General features: G+C 34.0%; 1 long non-coding RNA gene across 3 annotated transcripts in view; it reads right to left on the bottom strand.

The window, feature by feature from the left end:
- Positions 1 to 19537, bottom strand: part of LOC134809887 (uncharacterized) — a 122359-nt gene that overhangs the window by 32204 nt on the left and 70618 nt on the right. The window contains exons 4-5 of one of the 3 annotated variants that reach the window (XR_010156592.1): positions 13072 to 13177; positions 996 to 4302 (exon numbers count right to left, since the gene is read on the bottom strand). This is a non-coding gene — a long non-coding RNA (uncharacterized LOC134809887). Of the gene's footprint in view, positions 1 to 995; positions 4303 to 11504; positions 13178 to 19537 lie in introns of those variants that run through there. The other 2 variants (XR_010156593.1, XR_010156591.1) reach the window with 2 other exon arrangements.

Below are 19537 nucleotides of genomic sequence, written 5' to 3'. Positions count from 1 at the left end.
ATAGAGAGACAAGGGTGAATGTTCAATCCCACCTCTCCCCGACACATTGCTAAACCAAAGTGTTCCTGCATTTTTTATTTCATACAAGATCTTGACATCCTTTTGAATTTATTTTACATACTTGGGGAACATGAATACAACTTCATGCTTTCATCCTTTGATAAGGCATTCATTATGTGCATTAACTGACAGCTGTGAAATTATCTGCCACTTGTCTTAAATAAAAGAAAATTCAAAATAGATGTGCATTCTGTACTTAGGCAAATTTCACAGAATCTTCTTTAATTCAAATTTCTCTAGATGCTTCTTTTTATATAGGCTTTAAGTACAGTGAATATGTTCAGTCATTACTACATATTGAGTGTCTGATGGTTTCTGAAAGCTCAGGAGGCAGTCCGCATTTTTCTCACTTGTTTTTAGTATAAGTAGGTTTGGCAGCTCTATATGAGTTTTTGCATCTTAGAAAATCTCCATGTCTATTGCATTTCATTGTATATTACTGTTGCTTTTAAAGTTTCTTTAATATTAATTTTGCCATTTAAATCAAAGTTGTCCAAAAAGGAATCACTAGTGAGCACAATATTTGCAGCCATGAAAGTTGGTGACACTTTTTAAAGATCCTTTTGAGGACACTTATGAAAAATAACTAGTGGGAAAATAACATTTTCCTTGGGAAAGGAAATGTGGAAAACCCTATTCTGGACATTTAACTGTGGAAGATCCTACCATCTTTTCACCTATAATTTAGGTTTCTTTAGCAGCTAACTACAGTAAACAAAGTAACAGCTGATCAGCGGAGTAAAGGAATAATCAAACCACAGTTTCCATTGCTTGGACAAAACTTTCTTTAGAACATGATCACATAATTTATTAAATTAATATGTCCCTTCATATTCGAGATGTACATATTAGACATATAAGTATATAAATAGTAGAGATCCATGTTGTAAGGATGAAATCAGTAAAAGGATATAACAGGACATGATGGCTTTTTTACTTGACTTATTTTATTCAATTGGTACATAGATATATACCTAAGTAAAAGTATAGGAAAAAGCCAGTTATACGATTTAACATCTGTGGTTCCCGGATTTGGAGGGCATAAACCGGCCCTGAGTAATGTGTCTGTTAAGACAATGACTTAAATCCTTACAGGATACTGCTTTAATTTAGAATTTGCCTTAGTTTGTGTGTTTGTGGGTGTTGACTAAATATTAGTGCTTATGTTGTGTTGTTATTTTATTATTATTATTGCAGTTATAGTTAATAGAAGTAAAGACATGAACAAATAATCCCAGAGACAAATATAGAAATACAATAAAACAGAGGTGTGTTTCAGTGAGAGACTATAATAAAGGGGAATGAAATCTGGGGAGAGGTAATGAAATATTTTTGAATGGAGAATTTAATTTAATTAAATATTAAAAGTCTCAATTTTCAAGACCAATTTAAATTTAAAATGAACTTATAAAATAATAATATTTTTATAAGATGAGATATTTCTTGAATGAAGCATAAAAAACACAAACATTAAAGAAAAATATTGACACATTTGATTTCATAATAATGAACAATTTCTCTTCCTAAAAATGTACCAGAAAGCTAAAATATAATCTCAGACTTAGAGATATTTGCAAGAGTTTGTATTCAGTATGCATTGAAAGCTAAACATTAACAAAAGTTAACACAGTAAACAAGCAAAATATTAAATTGGGCAATTCATAGAAAAGCCTAATAATCATTTGAAATGAGATAGAATTTTCTAGAATCAGGAGAATGTCACTAAAAACCTAGTAATAACATTTCATACTAAGTGTTAACAAAGATGCTGAGAAAAAATCACCCCTTTTATTCTGCTAAGGAAATTATGAACTGGTCCAGTGACTTTAGACAGTAATATAAATAATTCTTTAAAAAATTAAAGATGGTCATACATCTTATATTATCCAGACATACATATGTAGGCAAAGAGAAATATACTACATTGTTCATATCAGTATTTTTTTAACACCCAAGAAAAGGTTGGACGGCAGGAATGCAGGGAAGGAGAGAGAAAAGAAGAAAGTTAAAATCCTAAATGTAATTTTTACAAAAATGAATAAATGTTTGGAACAGGTTGGCAAAATAAGAGATCTCAAGTTTCATTACCTCCCACAGAAATTTCAATGAGCAATTACTCACAATCAAGAACATACCTGTGGAAACCCAAAAACTCAGGAATAAGCCTGAGATACCTGTGTGGACCATGGAACTGAATAAACTCTGCAAGAAAGGGTAAGAGAATAAATGGTCTTTTTAACCACACCACCCTTCTCTCTCACCAAAGTTGGCACAGTCCCAGAGAGGATTTCCAAGGGCTCAAGGCTTTTTCAGTGGGAAAGAGAACTGGAAGCAGACATCCAGCTTCCGTAGTGTTTCAAGATGTTTCCCAGGGAGCTCACTCTTATCTCACTTTATGAGGAACCGAGGAGTTAATGACAGGGCTAGACCACCTGAAATCAGGTAAAAACAAAGCAAAGAGGTGGAGTTCACATCAGCCAGCTCACAGACCCCAGTGGTAGGTAGCTCAGTGTAACTGCCTATGGTGGTACCTAATCTAACATGACAACCAGCAGCCTAGCACATCTACAAAGCTGAGATGATCACTCCCAGAAGTAGTGGGAAGTTCTAACTGGCTTGAATTCCTAGACTGCCAGCCTCAAGGCCCATCTTCAAACTTTACTCAAGGCCCTTTGCAGGAAATAATTGTTTGCTGCAAAGCAATTTGTCAAAAGCAGGGGCGAGTTCTGATATCTTGGAGTTTAAATAGACCTCAAGACCTCACTCAGGAAAGGAGATGACCACCATTGTACATTTCAGCAAAGAGCATGGGTTAGTTTGGTCACATCCTGGAGTTTAAACGTGCTTAGCTCAGCCTTATAGCCCAGCAGTAAGTCCTACCTAGGCAGGTTTGTAAACCTCAACTGTGCATTTCTACTGAGCACAGCAGCTCATCTCATCCATCCAAGTAGTGACATTCCCTAACTGTAAGGCCTTAGAACTGTATCAAACTGCAGATCTCAAATAGCAGTACCACCTGGCCAGAGAATACACCCTGTAGCCTCACTCAGTCAGAAGTGATTGCAGTGACCAGCTATGAGCTCCACATGATTGCAGAGCTCAGCTCGCAGTTCTGGCTGAGAGCAAAACTCAGCCAGCAGCTGCATCCAATGAGAGCAAAGGCAGTGGCACAACCATCTAGGGAACCAAAAAGAAAGCCCTGCCTGCCCAGGGTTATTACCAACTGGCCCAACTAGAATTGTAGGCTAAGTAGAGAAGGCTATTCCTGCCAAGGAACATCTGAAAAAGCCAGAAGAGATGGTTGTTTCCTCAAATATGCAGACACCAACACAAGGAAACAGGAGTATAAAAACTGAAGAAACCACGACACCTCCAAAAGAATATAGCAAAAATCCAGTGACTGACCCTGAAGTAATGAAACTCTCCAAAATAACAAGGAATTCAGAATAATCCTCCTGAAGTTTAGTGAACTACAAAAACATATGGATAAAAAATTAAGTGCGATTTGGAATACAATACATGCACAAATGAGAAATTCAACAAAGAAATAGAAACAATTAAAAAAACAAAAATAGAAATTCTAGAGATGAAGATTGAAATGATTGAACTAAAAACATGCAAGAGAAAGCTTCATTGACAAGCTCAATCGAGCAGAAGTATCAGCTGGAAGACAGAACATATGAAATTATCCAGTCAGAAGAATCAAAAGGAAAAAAAAATAAAAATAACAAAGAAAGCTTTTGATAATATGGGACACTATCAGTAGACTTAATTTTTGTATAATAAGAATTTCAGAAGGAAAAGGCATATTTAAATAAATAATGGCTGAAAACTTCCCAAATCTGGGAAAAGATGCCAATATCCAGATATAGGAAGGCCAGAGTTCTCCAATCAAATTTAACCTTTTTTGGAATTAGCCACAGCACATAATAATCAAACTATAAAAAAATTAGGACAAAGAAAAAGTTCTGAAAGCAGCAAAAGATAAGACAAATAACATACAAGAGAGACTAAAAGAAGACTGGTATTCTCAGATGGAGCTTAAGGGGCAGAGGTTTGAGATAAGGACGGCCTGGTAGGTAGCTAGGAAGATCATGCATCATCTTGCTAGCTATGCTGAGAGAGTTTTATTCTCAGAGCTTTGTAGAAATTTTGAAGAAATTTAGGTACAAAAGTGATGTGATCACATTTTTCTTAGTAAAACAACATATAGTCAGTTCTCCAGAGTTGTATGTTCCTTATCTGTGGAATAAAAAATATTTAAAAATTAGAAAAACATAACAACATACCAATAAAATAATACAAACATAAACACAATGCAGTGTAACAACTATTTATGTATCATTTACATTGCATTAGGTACTATAAGTGACCTAGAGATAGTTTCAAGTATACAGTAGGAATGATCTAGAGATAATTTAACGTATGTATGAGTTACACATCCTCCTGTATACTTTAATGCTATATAAATCTGTCATTGGTGGAATTCACAAATGTAGAACCTACAACTTTGGAGAACTGACTGTATGTTGTCTTACTAAGAAAAAAGTGATCATATAATTTTCCATCTAAATTTCTTCAAAATATCTACAAATCTCTGAGAATAAAACTCTCTAAGCTCAGCATACCTTATAGAAAATGATTTTGTATTTGCATAGTTTATATTTGCATATATATTTGCATATATAAACTATGCAAATATGACATCATTTTCTATAAGACACTTAAGCATTCATGCATTTTTGGTATCTGTGGGGGTCTTGGAACCAGTCTTTAACAGATACTTAGCAATGATTGTATCCTCAGTTAGATGGTTTAATACTGTTTTCCTTCTGCCTAATTTCATGTATATATCTAAATTTCATATAATCTTGCATATATAATATAACTTTGTAAAATCATATACAAAAGTAGAAGACCAACGGAAATATAAGGTTTGCTTATTACTTCAACTGGGGGTTTTCCAGCACATTAGCTGGAATTTCTAGTAGCCAATAGATTATTCACTTAAGGCCATTCATCTCCCTGGCGTGAAGTCATTTCAAGAGTTTGCATACTCAAACATTTTTTTCTCTATAAAGCTATAAATTGAGCAAAATCATCGTTGTCTTCCTGGTCCCATTAAGCATTTGTTCCAATTTTGATTTCAAAATATGAGAAAGGGTGATTTATGGATCATTCCTTAAAACAACTTTTCGCATTTGTTTTAATCCTATGTTACATAAAGGTAGCTTTCTTAATTCAACTGAACATTCCTCATAAATAGAAACTATGTTTTTTGTATCTTTTTTATTCTTCAAACACTAACATTTAGAATAATCTGTTTTATAGTGGGTGCTAAAAATGTTATGCATCTACCAAAATGTCTTGTATTTAATAGATACACTTCAATCCTCAAGTTGTTTGTATAGTACTTTGAGGAAAAAGTGTCCCTGACTCATTTGCTTCACATAACACAGTTTTCATAATTTCTGCTTTAGCTTTCTAGTCAGAGACATAAATGCACTATAAACTACTTAATGACCGACAAACCTTCCAATGGAGCCGAACCCACTTTGTTTTCTGTCTCATACTTCTTCAGCAAGTATACCACTCTTTGAGGCACATAACAAAACTTAACATTCGTGACGGATTATCTCATACATCATTAGAACTGTCACATTGTTGTAGTGTTGAAGTAATAGATCTTTGGTGCAAAGGCACCATCATGATATATGACTCAAAAGGTGGACTCTTCTGAACAGTCCATTCAGGTTAATAAGAATCTTGCCAATTGCTTGCAAACATAAATTTTCCAAGTGACATCTTATGCCAGACCCAATGCCACCTCCGTACAATAAAAAAATGCACAAACTACTTGTTTTATGAAGGATGTGAAAACATGCTATGAAATACTACATACAAATATATCGCCATGAAAAATTGTACAATTTTAGAGATTAATTTAACAAATCTATACATTTAAAAATGTTAAAATTAGCAAGACAAAGAATATTTTAGAGTTCATAAACTATCTTATGTTTATGCTTTTCAGTCTTCTATAATTACTTATAAATATATACAATACCCCAGTGTACTAAGAAATTTAATAAATTATCTTTTCAAATATAATGTTGTGAAAAGCATACTACAATTTTTTTCAATATATACTATTTTCTTTCCTTCGAATATCCAATCCATTGTATTTGGTTCATTATTTGATATTATTTAAAAAACAAGTATTGATTCTGCAAGGTTTTTTATTGAATTAAGACCTGTTACCCATTGTTTATTTTACCAGACGTGTTACACTAACCAAATTGAAATTGTTCATGTATACATGACTGAGTCACATTTCTACTCGTTTAAATACACTTATTAAAGGAATATAGTCAGCCTTTTTTTCTAGTGTGTGTTATGACTTCATTATGAAATGGATGTTACTGAAAATAAAGTACCTTTTTCCCTGTCAACTCCTTATATTATTTTCATCTTACATGGAACTTTAATTAGCTCCAAGCCACTTTTTTCACCTTCATTTAATTCCTTTTTTTTTTTTTCTTTTTTTTTTCTTTTATTATTACACTTTAAGTTTTAGGGTACATGTGCACATTGTACAGGTTAGTTACATATGTATACATGTGCCATGCTGGTGTGCTGCCCCCACTAACTCGTCATCTAGCATTAGGTATATCTCCCAATGCCATCCCTCCCCACTCCTCCCACCCCACAACAGTCCTCAGAGTGTGATGTTCCCCTTCCTGTGTCCATGTGATCTCATTGTTCAATTCCCACCTATGAGTGAGAATATGCGGTGTTTGGTTTTTTGTTCTTGCGATAGTTTACTGAGAATGATGATTTACAATTTCATCCATGTCCCTACAAAGGACATGAACTCATCATTTTTTATGGTTGCATAGTATTCCATGGTGTATATGTGCCACATTTTCTTAATCCAGTCTATCATTGTTGGACATTTGGGTTGGTTCCAAGTCTTTGCTATTGTGAATAATGCCGCAATAAACATATGTGTGCATGTGTCTTTATAGCAGCATGATTTATAGTCCTTTGGGTATATCCCCAGTAATGGGATGGCTGGGTCAAATAGTATTTCTAGTTCTAGATCCCTGAGGAATCACCACACTGACTTCCACAATGGTTGAACTAGCTTACAGTCCCACCAACAGTGTAAAAGTGTTCCTGTTTCTCCACATCCTCTCCAGCACCTGTTGTTTCCTGACTTTTTAATGATTGCCATTCTAACTGGTGTGAGATGGTATCTCATTGTGGTTTTGATTTGCATTTCTCTGATGGCCAGTGATGATGAGCATTTTTTCATGTGTTTTTTAGCTGCATAAATGTCTTCTTTTGAGAAGTGTCTGTTCATGTCCTTTGCCCACTTTTTGATGGGGTTGTTTGTTTTTTTCTTGTAAACTTGTTTGAGATCATTGTAGATTCTGGATATTAGCCCTTTGTCAGATGAGTAGGTTGTGAAAATTTTCTCCCATTTTGTAGGTTGCCTGTTCACTCTGATGGTAGTTTCTTTTGCTGTGCAGAAGCTCTTTAGTTTAATTAGATCTCATTTGTCAATTTTGTCTTTTGTTGCCATTGCTTTTGGTGTTTTAGACGTGAAGTCCTTGCCCATGCCTATGTCCTGAATGGTAATGCCTAGGTTTTCTTCTAGGGTTTTTATGGTTTTACGTCTAACGTTTAAGTCTTCAATCCATCTTGAATTGATTTTGTATAAGGTGTAAGGAAGGGATCCAGTTTCAGCTTTCTACATATGGCTAGCCAGTTTTCCCAGCACCATTTATTAAATAGGGAATCCTTTCCCCATTGCTTGTTTTTCTCAGGTTTGTCAAAGATCAGATAGTTGTAGATATGCGGCGTTATTTCTGAGGGCTCTGTTCTGTTCCATTGATCTATATCTCTGTTTTGGTACCAGTACCATGCTGTTTTGGTTACTGTAGCCTTGTAGTATAGTTTGAAGTCAGGTAGTGTGATGCCTCCAGCTTTGTTCTTTTGGCTTAGGATTGACTTGGCGATGCGGGCTCTTTTTTGGTTCCATATGAAATTTAAAGTAGTTTTTTCCAATTCTGTGAAGAAAGTCATTGGTAGCTTGATGGGGATGGCATTGAATCTGTAAATTACCTTGGGCAGTAAGGCCATTTTCACGATATTGATTCTTCCTACCCATGAGCATGGAATGTTCTTCCATTTGTTTGTATCCTCTTTTATTTCCTTGAGCAGTGGTTTATAGTTCTCCTTGAAGAGGTCCTTCACATCCCTTGTAAGTTGGATTCCTAGGTATTTTATTCTCTTTGAAGCAATTGTGAATGGGAGTTCACTCATGATTTGGCTCTCTGTTTGTCTGTTGTTGGTGTATAAGAATGCTTGTGATTTTTGTACATTGATTTTGTATCCTGAGACTTTGCAAAATCATGCCAAATTGTAAAGACCATCAAGGCTAGGAAGAAACTGCATTAACTAACGAGCAAAATAACCAGCTAACATCATAATGACAGGATCAAATTCACACATAACAATATTAACTTTAAATGTAAATGGGCTAAATACCCCAATTAAAAGACACAGACTGGCAAATTGGATAAAGAGTCAAGACCCATCAGTGTGCTGTATTCAGGAAACCCATCTCACGTGCAGAGACACACATAGGCTCAAAATAAAAGGATGGAGGAAGATCTACCAAGCAAATGGAAAACAAAAAAAGGCAGGGGTTGCAATCCTAGTCTCTGATAAAACAAACTTTAAACCAACAAAGATCAAAAGAGACAAAGAAGGCCATTACATAATGGTAAAAGGATCAATTCCACATGAAGAGCTAACTATCCTAAATATATATTCACCCAATACAGGAGCACCCAGATTCATAAAGCAAGTCCTGAGTGACCTACAAAGAGACTTAGCCTCCCACACATTAATAATGGGAGACTTTAACACCCCACTGTCAACATTAGACAGATCAATGAGACAGAAAGTCAACAAGGATACCCAGGAATTGAACTAAGCTCTGCACCAAGTGGACCTAATTGACATCTACAGAACTCTCCACCCAAAATCAACAGAATATACATTTTTTTCAGCACCACACCACACCTATTCCAAAATTGACCACATACTGGGAAGTAAAGCTCTCCTCGGCAAATGTAAAAGAACATAAATTATAACAAACTATCTCTCAGACCACAGTGCAATCAAACTAGAAATCAGGATTAAGAATCTCACTCAAAACCGCTCAACTACATGGAAACTGAACAACCTGCTCCTGAATGACTACTGGGTACGTAACGAAATGAAGGCAGAAATAAAGATGTTCTTTGAAACCAACGAGAACAAAGACACAACATATCAGAATCTCTGGGACGCATTCAAAGCAGTGTGTAGAGGGAAATTTATAGCACTAAATGCCCACAAGAGAAAGCAGGAAAGATCCAAAATTGACACCCTAACATCACAATTAAAAGAACTAGAAAAGCAAGAGCAAAGACATTCAAAAGCTAGCAGAAGGCAAGAAATAACTGAAATCAGAGCAGAACTGAAGGAAATAGAGACACAAAAAACCCTTCAAAAAATTAATGAATCCAGGAGCTGGTTTTTTGAAAGGATCAACAAAATTGATAGACTGCTAGCAAGACTAATAAAGAAAAAAAGAGAGAAGTATCAAATAGACGCAATAAAAAATGATAAGGGGGATATCACCACCGATCCCACAGAAATACAAACTACCATCAGAGAATACTATAAACACCTCTACGCAAATAAACTAGAAAATCTAGAAGAAATGGATAAATTCCTGGACACATACACTCTCCCAAGACTAAACCAGGAAGAAGTTGAATCTCTGAATAGACCAATAACAGGATCTGAAATTGTGGCAATAATCAATAGCTTACCAACCAAAAAGAGTCCAGGACCAGATGGATTCTCAGCCGAATTCTACCAGAGGTACAAGGAGGAACTGGTACCATTCCTTCTGAAACTATTCCAATCAATAGAAAAAGAGGGAATCCTCCCTAACTCATTTTATGAGGCCAGCATCATTCTGATACCAAAGCCGGGCAGAGACACAACAAAAAAAGAGAATTTTTGACCAATATCCTTGATGAACATTGATGCAAAAATCCTCAATAAAATACTGGCAAAAGGAATCCAGCAGCACATCAAAAAGCTTATCCACCATGATCAAGTGGGCTTCATCCCTGGGATGCAAGGCTGGTTCAATATACACAAATCAATAAATGTAATCCAGCATATAAACAGAGCCAAAGACAAAAACTACATGATTATCTCAATAGATGCAGAAAAGGCCTTTGACAAAATTCAACAACCTTCATGCTAAAAACTCTCAATAAATTAGGTATTGATGGGACGTATTTCAAAATAATAAGAGCTGTCTATGACAAACCCACAGCCAATATCATACTGAATGGGCAAAAACTGGGAGCATTCCCTTTGAAAACTGGCACAAGACAGGGATGCCCTCTCTCACCACTTCTATTCAACATAGTGTTGGAAGTTCTGGCCACGGCAATTAGGCAGGAGACGGAAATAAAGTGTATTCAATTAGGAAAAGAGGAAGTCAAATTGTCCCTGTTTGCAGACGACATGATTGTATATCTAGAAAACCCCATTGTCTCAGCCCAAAATCTCCTTAATCTGATAAGCAACTTCAGCAAAGTCTCAGGATACAAAATCAATGTACAAAAATCATTTAATTCCTACTGACAAATTAAGGTCAATCCAAACTCTAACAGTGTTGGTTTTATACAACACCTGATTTGTTGTGTTCTATCTCCTTAAATATGTCAGTCTTTTTTTGAATATTATTATTAATAAAATATTCAGGTATTAGTATGGTCAAGAGTATGCCAAACACAAATTTAAAAATATTTCATTCTTTCACAAAGGATAAGAATCCCTGGTGATGAAAAAATAATTATTCTACCACATTTTCCTCTGTCTCCCTCACTGCTCAACTGGCAGGCTCTTGCTCTCCCAACTATATCTACTTCTTACTGCCCCTCACAAGAGTGAACCAGAAACTAAGCAGGCTTCTCAATACACAAACAACAGTTCTTCAACCAATAGCATTTCCAAAAATATATTAATGAAAAGGAAAGATGGAAAAGGCCTCAAATATTATAAATATCTATATCTATATCACATATACCTAATTATTTATCTATTAGAACTATCACCAAATTATTTAAGGCCCTATCTAATTTATTTTATTCCTTAACAGCTAACATATATTAAGCTACTTGGACAAATTATGACTTTCAACAAGCCTGTGGTTTCATATAATGGTTTAAAAGTGTGATGATAATACCCATGGTAAACAGCTTTTTATATTTTGAACATTTTAAAGTGTCTGTACTTAAAAAAATATAGTAAATGATTATAAAATTAAACAAATATTTTACTCTTACACATTAATAACTTTATAGAGACAAAATACTTTATTTTCTCTGAGACCAATGGGTTCTTTATTTGTATTTTCAAAAATTGCTCTGTATCATTTGGACAAAATCACATATTTTGTGTGTTAATGTAATCTCAGACCAGAGAAATATTGTATTTTATTTATTTCTACATATGCATAGTTCCTATCATTACAAACAGACCTTGAGTCCACTTGCTCTAATGCATATAACACCATTAAGTAATATAAAAAATTAGAAATGTAAAAGCAGTGATAAGAATAACAGTTCAATATCAAAATGAGACAGATTTTAGACCCTAAAACCAAAACATTTTACACAAGTACAAACTTTATTTAAAATTTGACTCAATCTTCTTATCATGTAAATCTAATAAATACAAATTGTGAAACTCCCAGATTCTACAATATAAAGCTTGTTACTTTGTCATCATAGGTAGATATTTTGGTAGTAGAAGAGAAAGTCTACTTATGGGTCCTCATAAAGAGATCAGATATTCACCAATATATTTCTTACTAACATTTATCTAAAAAATTCCTCTCTTAAATTTGTTTTTTATAAAATTCCTCAATAAAAACCTAGGGATAAACAATCTGGAAAATGGATTTTTGTCTATTTACTACTTTCCACACTTCTATGACCAAATACCCCTTTGCTTTCTATATTTTTTTATTGTTTATACTGTTCTACTGTGTCATTTTTATACTTAAATTTTTACAATGGGCTTATAGTTTTTCTAGTGCTAATTTTGTATGATTGAGAGACATTGTTCAATTGCTTTCTTTCAAAAGTATAATCAAAATTTTCAGCAGCATTTATGCAATAAAACATATTTTCAGTAAATTATAGTTTAATATAACCATATCTTAAGACACATATATGCATGTTTTATTGGTAGTTTCTAACCCTTTTATAATGATTTTTCTCTTTGAGTGCTAATCTTATATAATATTTTGAGCAGTATTTTATCCTCCCCAATTATTAGTTTTAAAATTATATTGGGAAACTTGTAATCATTATTCTACCATATTAACCTATTGTTCAGTTTCAATGAACAATAAAAAAAGCCCAGTTGGAATTCTCATTAAAATTGTGTTCTACACCAAATGTCCTGACATGCGTGTACACTGTGTGTCTAAGTCAATGTATGGATATCACTACATAATAAAAGTATTATGATTACCCTTTTCTACAGTTTTACATTGTTATTTTTCAATTTATTGCAATTTATTGTCAGTATTTCCTTTTAAATAATAAGAAAAAATTTTATTTTAACATTTTTCTTCTGGTAAAGATTTTATTCTTTTCATAAGTGGATAATGAAAGTTCTTACTTCTACATAATTTAAATTTCTATTTTAACTTTTTTACTGCATATATTATATGTACATATTCACTTATTTTATGATTCTATGATTTTTTAGAAGTCTAAGTAAAAATTAAATACTGAACAAGATTATTCATGTGGAGAGAGGAAGGTAATAAAATTTGTTTGCATGCATCAGAAAAAAAGAATGAAATATAGTGTTGACAACTGCTTATTAAAGTAAGGGAGCTTAATAAAGACTAACCTGAATTGATTTTCATACCAATTCTGCACAGCGGTGAGCTGAGAATGTACATAATAAAGACCTAAATTATCCTCAGGTAACCCCTGGGTTTCTGCTGCTCTCTTCCCTGAAACCAAAAATGGAGGAGGAAGAGAATGAAGAAGAGAAAAATAAGAGGAGGAGGATTAACCATATAAATATCAAGCTCACATTTTTTAGAATATGAATTCCCTGATTAGTTTAGCTCAGAGTCAAAATAATTCACGTCAGCCATAAAATACATAAGGAAATATAGAAACAGAATGAATCATAAATATGCACCCATGACACCATTAATTTTGAAAAATGGTTCTTCCAAGGAAACTAATTAGAATAAATTAGCTCTAAAATGAACCTGTTACTAACTACATGCTTTGAACCACTATGCAGAATTTTTAGAATAAGTCAATTTAATTTGGGACTACTCATGCCAAAAACAAATTTTAGTTCTAGAATAATTGATCTAATTATTAATCTCTACAAGCATTTACATATCATAAAATAGCTACTTCAATAATTTCTGTCTAAAACCATAAATCAGTTAGTGACCAACAATTGTAATTTTATTCAGGGGAATGAGAGGCACACATCCAAATCATGGAAATGCAATTTTAAATCAAAGAGAAGATGTTATGATGAAACAAGCCAAATCACATCTTATTTTACACTAATCAAAAATTTTACTTAATCAGTATACTGTGCATTTTAAACAAAATTATAAGCTCTACATGAGTTTTTTTCTCTTTTGAAGATTTTAATTATTTTAATGTAACCCATATCCATTTAATAATGATTGAATAGCCTAAATGTATGAATAATATTTTGTTATATATCTTTAATGAAAACAGATGTTAAGTGGCTATTCTTCGGAGTTTTACATATTGTGGGTCTTGAGTTCAAAGGTAATTTCTGAAGAATATTTTCAGTATTTCTACATTTAAAATGTCAACTTTCTTACTGTCATATCTTACGCATGATACCCTATCCCCTGACTGTGCTGCCAAATTACAGAATAATATATGGGAGTAACTGAAAAATCTTGAGGCCAAATTTATTAAATGTGATCTTTAAGCCACACAACAAGATACACAGTGAAAATTACGTGAAGTTTCGAAATTGCACACAAATATTACAGCTTGGGTAAATTTGTCAATTTGAAATATACACACATGTATATATATAAATTATATTTTAGTCAGTATAATTAATTATAATTTAGTGTGTTTATTTTTTTCTGATTGAGATGAAGTATTGCTCTGTCTTCCAGGCTTGAGTGCAGTGTTGCAATCTCAGTTCACTGCAACCTCCATCTCCAACATTCAAGCGATTCTTGTGCCTCAGACTCCCGAGTAGCTGGGACTGCAAGTGCATGCCACCACGCCAGGTTAATTTTTGTATTTTTAGTAGAGACAGGGTTTCACCATGTTTGCCAGACTGGTCTTGAACTCCTGACCTCAAGTGATCTGCCGCCTCGGCTTCCCAAAGTGCTGGGATTACAGACATGAGCCACCGCGCCCAGACTAAAATCTAGTTTTTTTGATAAAACTACTTGATACTGAAATGTCGAACAGTTAAAGGATGTGTGCCAATGAAATCAAGATGAGTTTTAATTTCCCTGATAAGTATATATTTACTTAATACATGCTACGTGTCTCTAAATTATTTCCATATTTCAATTAATTTAATTCTTATCACAAACCTGAAAAGTAGCTATAATATTAAGCTAACTTTATAGATTGTGAAACTGAGTCACAGAGTTTAGTAACTTGTCCAAGCTCAAACAAGTAGTTCACTGAAAGAGAAATAAATTCAGGCATGTGGTTATGGAGACCATACATGGAGGCCTATGGTAACATTATTCTCATCATTACTGATTTAGAGTACAAATTTTAGATTCTATGTTTACATGCACCTATGAAAGACAACTGTCATCACAGAATGAAATAAATTGAATACATAACTGAATGATAATCACTCTCAATACAAAAGAAATGATTGGAGTTCATAAGCTAATATCCCATTTGGAAACTTTCACAGTAAAAGAAAGTTAAATATCATGATGAGTAGAAAAGTCTACTATATAAAGTATGACCCCCTTATTAGACACACACACTTTCCACACTGATCAGCAAAGTGACAATATGCATCTTTGTAGTAGAAAAATTAATAAACTAAGATGTGATGCACTAGTGTTTAATCATGTATAATTTTAATATTTAAGGTCTTAATAGACTTTGCTAAATATTTTCATTCATTCTCTCAACAAATATAAATGCCGTATTTGTAATGTGTCAGATGCCATTCTAAGCACCAAAGTTATGATGATAAAGCACACAAAGTTTTTCCTCTAATAATGGTTACATTATTTTGATGGGTGCAGAATAAACAAGTTAACATATAATCACAACATGGACTATGTGATTAAATAGTGTTAAATCTTTTAAATAAAATGAAACAAGATGACTGGAGAGAACAAGTTTAACTTTGGTTGGGTGGCTAGAGGTTTTACTGAGAAACTGATGTTTGATCAGATAAAGGAATTTTAAGAGGGATCCTGCCATGTTGAGTTTTAGGGCCGAGTGTTCCAGATAGAGAGATTCACAAAAGCAAAGACTGTGAGTCAGAAATAAGTGTGGAGTGTTTTACATTCTGACAGAATACCACAATAGATGGAACAAAGTGAGAACCGCATAGAGAGACAGGTAATGAGGTCAGAGTGGGTGACAGGCCCCAGATAATGAATGGGCTTGTAGGTCTAGATGAGATCCTTGAATTTATTTATTTTCTAATTGTGATGTGAGGTCATCGGATAGTTTGAGTAAAGAAGTAAATAATCTACATTTTAAAATAATCACCTTTTTTTCTTTGTAGAAAACAGACTCTTAGGGAAATAGGAATAGAATTAAGAAAACTAGTTAGTAGGCTTTAAGAAAACTAGTTAGTAGGCTATCTCAGTAGTAGAGACAATGGTTTAAATAAGATGATGTATTCATGTCCCATGGCTGCCCCAGGAAATTACACAAACTTAGTGGCATAAAGAGTGGAAGTTTATTTTCACATAGTTCTTCTTTATTTTTCACATAGTTCTTGAGGTCAGAATTCTGAAATAAGCATCACTGAGCTAAAAATCAAGGTGTCAGAAGAACCATATTTCTTCTGAAGGCCCTGGGGAAGAATCTGTCACCAAGCCTTTCCAGCTTCTAGAGACCACCCTACATTTCTTGGTTCATTGTTCTTTTACTTCATCTTCAAAGCTCACAATGTCAGGAGGAGTGTTTCTCACATTGCCATGTTTCTGGTTCTTACTCTTCTACCTCCCTCTTTCACTTATAAGAAGCTTTGTGATTATACTAGATAATAACCCAGGATAATCTTTTCCTCTCAATGTCTCCTCACTAGCAATCTTAATTCTGTCCACAACCTTAACTCCTCTTTGCCATTTTTAAACCAAGTGTGGGAGGCCATTGTTGACAACTGAGCTCCTGCACTGTGCCTTAGCAGACCAGACCAAACCAAAATGGAGCCCCTCATACTAAATACAACATAATCAAAATAAAACTAGGAAAGTAGGTTCATCCAGAAACATAAGTTTTTCCTGAAAACTGGAGATTCCAGTCTACATAAGTCAGTATAGAAAGAAAGTTCCCTCTGCTTAACCCCTATAAAAAAGTAACCCAAAACAACCTGATGTAAACCAGTTATTTCTATATTGTTTTGTTTCTTTGTTCCTATCTTATAACATCCACCACTGTGCTATTTCTCAGTGGGAACTTTCATACTACTTTGTAGAATGGAAGCTGCCTCAATTATAAATCCAAATAAAAGCCAGACAGATGTATCACTAAATTTGCATTAATTTTGTCTTTTGACATCATATAACCTAATACATTTATAGGTTACAGGAATTAGGATATGAACATTTTGGGTGGTCCCTTGTTATGCCTACCACAGGTGGTTAAAAAAAAAAAATCAAGTAAAAGGTGAGAGGTCATCAGATTTGGAAAATAATTTGACAGTAGAATGAACAAGATTTATAGATTTATTAGCTATAGACCAGCAAGCAAAAAACAAGAGGATTACCAAGTTTGTTGTGAATGGTTGAACTATTTACTGAGAATGGCCAGTTTAATATAAAAGACTATTTCAGTGGACTGGGCAAAGCTAGAGATACAAATTTTGGATAATTCTGGCTTAAATTTTTATTTTTTCTTAAGTACGTTCCCTTCAGCCTTCTACTTTGCATTCCATAACACTAGTAAATAAATTCTCCTTTACTCTTTCTCATTTACTTGAATTTCTAAGTTGTTTTCTTATGTGTTCTTATGTAAATTTTAATTATTTTGTACTAAACAAAAGAGTAATTTCATTTGGAAGAGATAATGTCACCCATCACTCATGTTTTGACAACGTAATGAGAAATCTTTTACTTGGTTTGCTGTCTCAGTCTTATAAGACAGAGCACTCAGCACAATCCTGCCAGAAGGGCTGCAGTTAAACCAAAGAACAGATAATTACTCCTTATACTTTTAAAGAAAAAAATTAATTCACTCCATAATAAATAAGTTTAATCCTAGTCTAAGAAATCTGTAAATCTTCTAGAACTAAAAGCATCTGTAGAAAGAAGTCACTGCTCTGAGATTTTTTTTCAAATAATTCACCCAGTGTGTTAAAGCCTAATATTATTATCATTAACTGTAGGTAAGAATGTACGTGTGTTTAAATTCTATTTTTAACTTTTTTTGCTGAAGTACATGTGATGCATTGGAAGGACTCTCCAAAATATAGAAGGAGATAAAAAGTTAAATATGGGTATAAATAATTAGTTTTAGTTGTCTAGCATTGCATTCACCAACAAAGTTGACATAATGCATCAAATAGCAATAGGAATAGATGTTATAGTTTCCATAAAGGATACTGCCACCAATCATGGAAGCTTACAAGGATTGAAAGACCATGAATATGGGTCTCTCAAAGATGGTGGTCAATAGTAACAGTAGGTTCGGGGAGGGGTACAAGCAGTAACTATCTTTGTACATTTGTCTTTGTTACGAATGTCTTTGTAGCTTAAGAAAATACTCTTAAAATTGACCCGTAAGTTAACCAAAGCCATCAATATGGAGGATTGTTATGCTTATCAGTGTGAAAATTTAACCACCAACATTACCATAGATGTTGACTATGTCTATACATCTAAAATCATTTGATGACTTTTATTAATCAAAGGCAGTTTTGTGCACATGCACGCGCTTTCCTGAAGGCCATAACATTTTGTTTACATAGGCTTAGCCATAAATTATTTATTCTTATAAGTTCAACTGTTTTCAAAGTGGGTACTATCAATTTTTTTTTCTCATTGTATGCTTTCATTTTATAAGTAAATTCAATTTACAAAAAATTAATAGTAACTCCATTTTGGACAGTTTTTGTCAGGAAATTAAACTTTAAATACATGATCTCAGTAATGGAATCTATTTATTTGATTTACTTAGATAAAGGGAAGTATGAAAATTTTTAACAGATGTTGCACTTATTATTTAACATATGAACAAATAACAGAAATTTTGTATGTATTATTGACATACTTTAATCACATATATACACAGAAGTAGTTTTACTAACATTGCCATTGCTTACTACTCTGCTATAATTTATCCAGTACTCAGATTCTCAGTGACTTAACTGATAATCATTTCTTTGACTCCTACACAGAGTTGCACTGGTCTGGTGCCTCTTCAGGGCAGCTAACTTCCTTCGGTCAGTGACTCAGATATCCTCCTGCTTCTATATTGTGATTCTGCTTACTCACCACAAAGCTTTTTGTTGTTATTGTTGTTTTTGAGATGGAGTCTTGCTCTTGTCACCCAGGGTGGAGTGTAGTGGCAAGATCTTGGCTCACTGCAACCTCCGTTTCCCGGGTTAAAGCAATTCTCCCACCTAAACCTAGCCAGTAGCTGGGATTACAGACAGCTGCTACCACTCCTGGCTAATTTTTGTATTTTTATTAGAGACTGGGGTTTCACCATGTTGGTCAGGCTGGTCTCGAACTCCTGACCTCCGGTAATCCATCTGCCTCAGCCTCCCAAAGTGCTGGGATTACAGGCCTGAGCCACTGCGCCCGGCTTCACCACAAAGCTTTTATGGTTTTGACAGCAGAGAAAGTGTGGCAGACAATAAAGCAGGAGCGCTGGTTCTTCACTTCTTCAGCCCAGAAGTAACACTCCTTTTCCTCTGGTAGAACTGGTTAGTGTTATGTAAGTGCAATATCCTTTTCCTTCATGCACAGGAATTAAAAAAAAAATATGAGATTTGGTGATTACATGACTTTTTCCCTGACATGGTGATTGCTATGGGCCAGAAAATGTGCAAATTATTTTTATACATGATTTCATTTAATTAGCTCCCAAATATGATAAAGTAGGCACATTTAACACTTTTTATGTAAAGGCAA

Source organism: Pan troglodytes, chromosome 3, assembly GCF_028858775.2.
Source record: "Pan troglodytes isolate AG18354 chromosome 3, NHGRI_mPanTro3-v2.0_pri, whole genome shotgun sequence".
NCBI lineage: Eukaryota > Metazoa > Chordata > Mammalia > Primates > Hominidae > Pan > Pan troglodytes.
Note: the sequence above shows the minus strand (reverse complement) of the source record. Positions and strands in the feature narration are given on the sequence as shown.